This window comes from Pezoporus occidentalis, unplaced genomic scaffold (genome assembly GCF_034315485.1).
Source record: "Pezoporus occidentalis ecotype Australia unplaced genomic scaffold, CSIRO_AGI_Poc_V1 ctg222, whole genome shotgun sequence".
In the NCBI taxonomy this organism is placed as follows: Eukaryota; Metazoa; Chordata; class Aves; order Psittaciformes; family Psittacidae; genus Pezoporus; species Pezoporus occidentalis.
This window is the reverse complement of record NW_026914095.1, coordinates 229,068-235,091: the sequence shown is the minus strand read 5'-3', so window position 1 is coordinate 235,091 and position 6,024 is coordinate 229,068.

The following is a 6,024-nucleotide window of genomic DNA, read 5'->3' as shown; positions in this document are numbered from 1 at the left end:
CCGCCTTTGCATTGCTTGTAGCTCAGTTAGTTTCTCCCCAACTCACCCACCCCAAATCCTATCTTTCTTTTAAACTGTCTTGATCTTGACCCACAAGTTTTTCTTTTGTTCTTCTGATTATTTCATTCAACCTACTGGGTGGGCCTGAGCCATCAGCAGATGGGTGATTAGCTGCTGGCCAGGGCCAGCTCCTCTCAGAGTCACACAAGACAGTTACCCTGGACAAACCAAGGAACTGGGAGCCATGCAGGTCAGATTAAAGAAAGTTTAGTACGATTTATGGCACTGCAAAGAAAAATTACAGGGGAACTGAAAATTCATTGTATAACAATTTCAAGAGCAGAGAAAAAACAAAGATAATGTAGTTTTTCCATTACTGAATAATTTCTAAATGACCAAGACAAGGATAAAGCAGAAAAAGTCACTGCAGTGACATTGCGTATTTCTGCATCCGCTTTCACTTTTAGGGGATGTGGAACAGAAGATCTTCAGGCTCATGTTAACTGTTTTCGGGAAAATGCAAGCTACTTAAAGAGCCGAAACTCAAAGCACCAAACCCCACAGATACGGTCATTTGGGTCTCACAGTCCATGCCTGAGTAACCCAAGACCTGCAAAAGTGTAGTAGAAATGAAACAGTAAATTTCACACCAGTAACAAGCAGACAAGAGAAGCTTGTGACCCAACGGTGCTGACAAACTCAGAAACACCCTGTGGATTAAATTAGATCTATATATTATGACTCATCTGAATAATTGCCCAGCAAGCTGTGGCTGAAAAAAAAAATCTCAACATGCAAGAATTTCTACACTTGGGTCAGAGAAGACAAGATGTACTTGGCTGCCATGCTTTGCAGCAGAACTTGGCAGTGCCTTGCAGAGAAAGCCAGGTGGCAGAAGAAGAGCTGAAAAGAGACAAAACAAATGACAGTTCAGAGTACAGCTGCAATGAACTGCAGAAGCAGATTAGTCCAACAACCAACAGATAAAGAACCAAGGTTGAGAAGAAAAGGATAAGCAATGTTTCATATGCATCGACACAGAGCTGTATCAAGAAGTTTGATGAGTAGATGCTCCCAGAGAACACGAGAGGCCAAGTCAAATTCTTAAGCTTTTCTGGAGTGAATCGCCATTGCCTGCATCTCAGATCTATTCCATTTTGTTACCAGCTCCCACAGTAACTCCTCTTTGGGACAAACCCTACAAACGCACAGAAGCTGCCTAAGGCCCCTCCTGCTACCTCTGACACATGTGCTTTCTCCCTGAAAATCACTGCTTTTCAGCAAGGCTTATCAAGACCCACAGGAAGCCTTGGCACACAGCTGGCACCAGCAGTAGGATTCAGTCATTAGGAGTTAGATGACATCCATCACCTAGCCATAGCACCATACCACAAACACACAACGTAAAAGGAGAGGGGTTCATCCACACTGTATTCTGCTTTACAGTGACGGAGCTGGGGGAGGCATATGCATAACTGGGTGAAACTTAAAGGCTCCAAATGTACAGAAGCTCTTCATGCTATAATTTAAAATTTATTTAGTTTGAATGATTCTAGAGGAACAGATGCACAGGCTGAGAAGTGCCATGTCAAATAAGAGATATTTCTAGAATCACAGAATGGTTTGGGTTGGAAGGGACCTTAAAGATCATCTGCTTCATCCCCCACCCCCCCCACACCCCCCCCAGGCAGGAACACCTTCTACTAGACCCGGTTTCTCAAACTGCATCCAACCTGGCCTTGAACACTGACAGGGATGGGGCAGCCACAGCTTCTCTGGGCTATCTGTTCCAAAGTGTTTTCTTTTCACCATTCCACCTCTTCCCACTTGTTTGCTCTAGACACGGTACTTCCTGGTAATTCAATTTGATTCCTTTGACACTTATGGTGAGGCAAAACACTGAAGTATAAACCCTACTTTGAAAACGCAAAGGCAAAAGAATACCCACCCTCATGGTATCCAAGCACTTAACTGTCCAACCTGTTCTTCCAAGCTTCATTTACAGATATTCTGTAACTTCTGTAAATAAACCATCAGGATCACTTAAACTGTACTTAATCATGCCTGTTGTGGAGGAGGAATCAGAAGACCCACCAATATCCTTTCAGCCCCAGCTTCTATTATATCTCTACTGCTCGCCTATGAGCATGACTTTGCTATTTTAAGGATCCAATGAGGGCAACACAGATAACCATCCCAAAAACTCACACAGAAAAAGCTTTAAGTAATTACAACAGGACACAGAATTAGATACTTTAAACTCCAATCCTATGAATGGGTATTCCAGCAGCCCTAGAAACAGAAAAGCATTGTGATTTAAAAATAGGGTGTGATACCAGATAACAGCAGTGATTCACCTGGAAGACAAGGAGAGTACAAAAGCAAGAGACAAGCCAAAACCTGCACTGTAATGACACCACACAGAGTCACAGCCTTAACAGTATCTTTGGTGCTGGAATGGAATGAAAGGTTAAGAACAGGGCAGCCTGGCTTTCATGAGAACAAATCACAGGAAAACCTATGTCCCTCACAGAAGCAGAAGCCACCACAAACTGAAATGGTTATTACTAGTTTATCTACCAACAGTGATGCACACTGCGGCCATCCACAATCAAATATAGCAACCCACTTTTTAAATCAGCACAGACTTTGTAACATGAAGCAAGACATTTATTCACAACCAAGAGTCCGACCATAAAGACTGCAGATGAATACGGGGAGCAAAGGAATTTCCTGCTGCAGTAGAAGATGCATGTATGCCTCCACTTGACTCTCATCCACATACTTATATGGAGAATGAGACAGTAAGTTCTTTAGCAATTGCTAACGTTTATTTGTATACTGTCCTTTATTATGAACAACATAACACTTAGTCCCATTCTTCTGGGGTTTGTGTTTTTGGGGTCAAGAGTTGGATACATACTTAACCTCTACCCCAAATCAGATATGCTTGCTAAACTAACATTCATACAATTATGAGATGGATTTTTTCTTAGCTGCTTCCTGCCCTTCAGTTCCTCTCAGACATTGTTTCTAATTGTCCAAGCCTCTGAGCAGTCACCTTTTGGAACCTGATTTATCTTTAAGAAAGACAAATAATGCAGATGGTGTCTGCCAACAAACTCAGCAGGCTCTGAAATTTTAAGAATTTGAAGGAGGGGAGGAGTAGGGTAGGGAGAGAGGCTACTACCCCTATTGAGAAAATGGCATTTATGCTCACTCCTTGTTAGACACCAGAAACTCCACTATAGACAGATGGGAAACTGGGTTTTGCTTCAGTTAAGGCTTCCAATGAATTACTTATTAACACAAAGTCCCCTACAAGCTCACCAGAAACAAGCTTCCTTCTCTCTGACTTCCCAGCAACAGTACCTCAATGATTATATTCAGTCTTTAATCAGACCTCCAACAGTGAACAGCTCTCTGTAGCCAGAAACTAAGCAGGAAATGTTCACAAGTGTCAGCATGCTGAAGGCCTTGCTGTACTTGGCTCCAACAGTGAGAGCTGGAAAAGGTGACCTTTACAATCTGCTATTCAAACAGCACATAGTGCTGTGTCTCTTGCAATTGTTGTTTGAAAGTCTGCACTCAACCCTCTGCATTTCTGCCACAGACAGGACACAATGGAGAAAAAAAAATACACCAACATGAGACAGGGAAACTTGACAAGTTCTCTCCATTTTGTTGTTGAAAGCTATCTGTCCATCATGTACAGCCTTAAACTACACTGCTGCCAATGGGTGTGAATACTTACTGTGCACAGAGCACTGCACAATTTTTGGGACCAAAACTATTCCTTGGTTTGCATCAAGGTGCTATTCACCTATTTCAGGATAAGTTAAGGTAGGGCTATCTAGCTAATGATAGGGTCTATCACAGTACCATGTAGACACCTAGTCTTGTCAAGCCTGTTCTTTAAACCCCTGTCTAATTGGGCTAGACAGTTTGTACCACACAGTAATTGTTCATACACTTCCAGTGAGATGACAATTAAGAAGAGAGCTGTACTTTTCAGCAACTATAAATTACAACAGACATGGGAATGAATAGAGAATACCAAATATATTCCTCATCCTTTCAGTGCAGCATAGCATATAACCCGAGCTCCTAGCATAGGGCTCACAGCAATAAAAAGCTAACTGTAATACAATTCAGCAAGGAGTGTAAGACCATACTTAACTTCAAGTATCTGTTTAGAACCTCATGGTTTCTGTAATGTTCAGGCAGGAGCAATCATAGTTCTGTAAAAACCCATCTGAACTCAAGACAAGCAAATGAAAGTGTCAAAAACAGATCTGAGAAATACATCTCAGGGATGACCTTAATTGCAACCGTACAGCCTCTCGTTTCACAAAAAAACGGACACAGCAAGCAGCAAAAAATTACCACTTAAAATATCACCTAGAACAAACCCTACCATCTCCACACAAGATCTAGCTAGTCCAAGCAGCACTCGCATGCCAGTGATCTATAGTGGACCCTTTATTTCCTTTCCTCCAGTCATAACCACTTATAGACCGCTTTCCCGCAGCAAAGAAGATAAAATAGTTCACACTGGTCTGGGATCAAAATAGGCTCCAAATGCAAGATGCTGCCACCTCCTGATTCAGTAGGGGACTGACCTAGAAAACCCCCAAAGCCGTACGGAGTTGCAGCTGGACTGAGGGCATCTAAACACTACTCAGCGATGCCAAAGGGGACAATACTTTTTTCTCCGTGTTCATCCTGCCTCTTGAAAAGCCCTTTCAATTTGCTTTCTCGAAAGTTATCCAGTAAAGAAAAATTAATCTGTTTTCTTTCAGATTTGCAATTTAAATCGGGTCAGTGATGGCTATGAGAACTGGGGTCAGCATAACTGAAAGCGTAGGACAGAAGACAGGATCACCACATCCTGCAGCAGAAATGCACAGCCTCAGTTATATGATCTCACCCTTCTTTAGGGGATCTGAAAAGGCAGGTTTTGGAAATACACTCTCATGTTTAAAGTGGAAGTGCTCAAACAAGGGAAAATTGCAGCAATAATTATGAAATGGAGACTCTTCAGGTCTCTCCACAAAATCAGCATCAATGAGACCACCCAAACTCCACTTTGTCCTAATTTGCTTGTCACTGAAGCGACTATACAACTCTCCAGGGTCAGCCTGTCTTACAATAAACACTTCCAAAAGCATTTCTCAGGTTTTATTTTTCAGAAAAATCTCAACCTCCTTGAAACGCAGTGCAAACACATATCACCTTTAACACTATCAGCATAAGAATCACATTACCCAAGGGGAAAAAGGAGACGAGAAAGAAGCCTGAAGGAAAGAAAACAGGCAACACACACAAACAGGAACAATGATGGGGAAAAAGCAGCCAAACCCGGAGACAAGCAAAAAACTTTTTGGCTTCTAAGAACTTACGTTTCCCTTTTCCCTCCCTCCCCACTACTCCATCTTAACACCTTACTAATTAAAAAAATATTTTTGAGTAATACCTATAGGGAGTTTCCTGTTTACACAGCGCTAACTTCATGAGCTAATAAACTCCCTGGCCTTGACACACACTCAGTCCAGAATACAGTAATTACCTAGTAAACAGGAAGCACACCACTGCCAATGCACCAAGGCCAAGAAGACAGGGCACACAGAAGTTAGACTTCTGCACTAGCACCTCCTGCAGCTACTTAAAATGCACATTAGAAATTAAATTCAAAGAATACTTTATGGGTACCTATGCCAACAAGTGTTTGCCAGCACTCCCTGAAGCTTTCATTTAAAAAGAAATCACAATTATTTTCTTAACCAGAAGCTTCTTCCATAGGCTGACATGGCCAAAATACCTTCAGGCATCGCAGGGTAACTTTAGAAAGGCTTTTATGTGTAAACGGATTAAGGCAAGGTAGAAGAAATTTCCATTATAACCTACACATTACTGTTGCACATTTATAAGCAGACGACATTTGGAAAGGTATAAGAGAATTATGAGGTGTCCTGCGTTCAGCAGTAGCAGTCATTTATTTTTCTCGTTCTTAGTAGCTGGTGC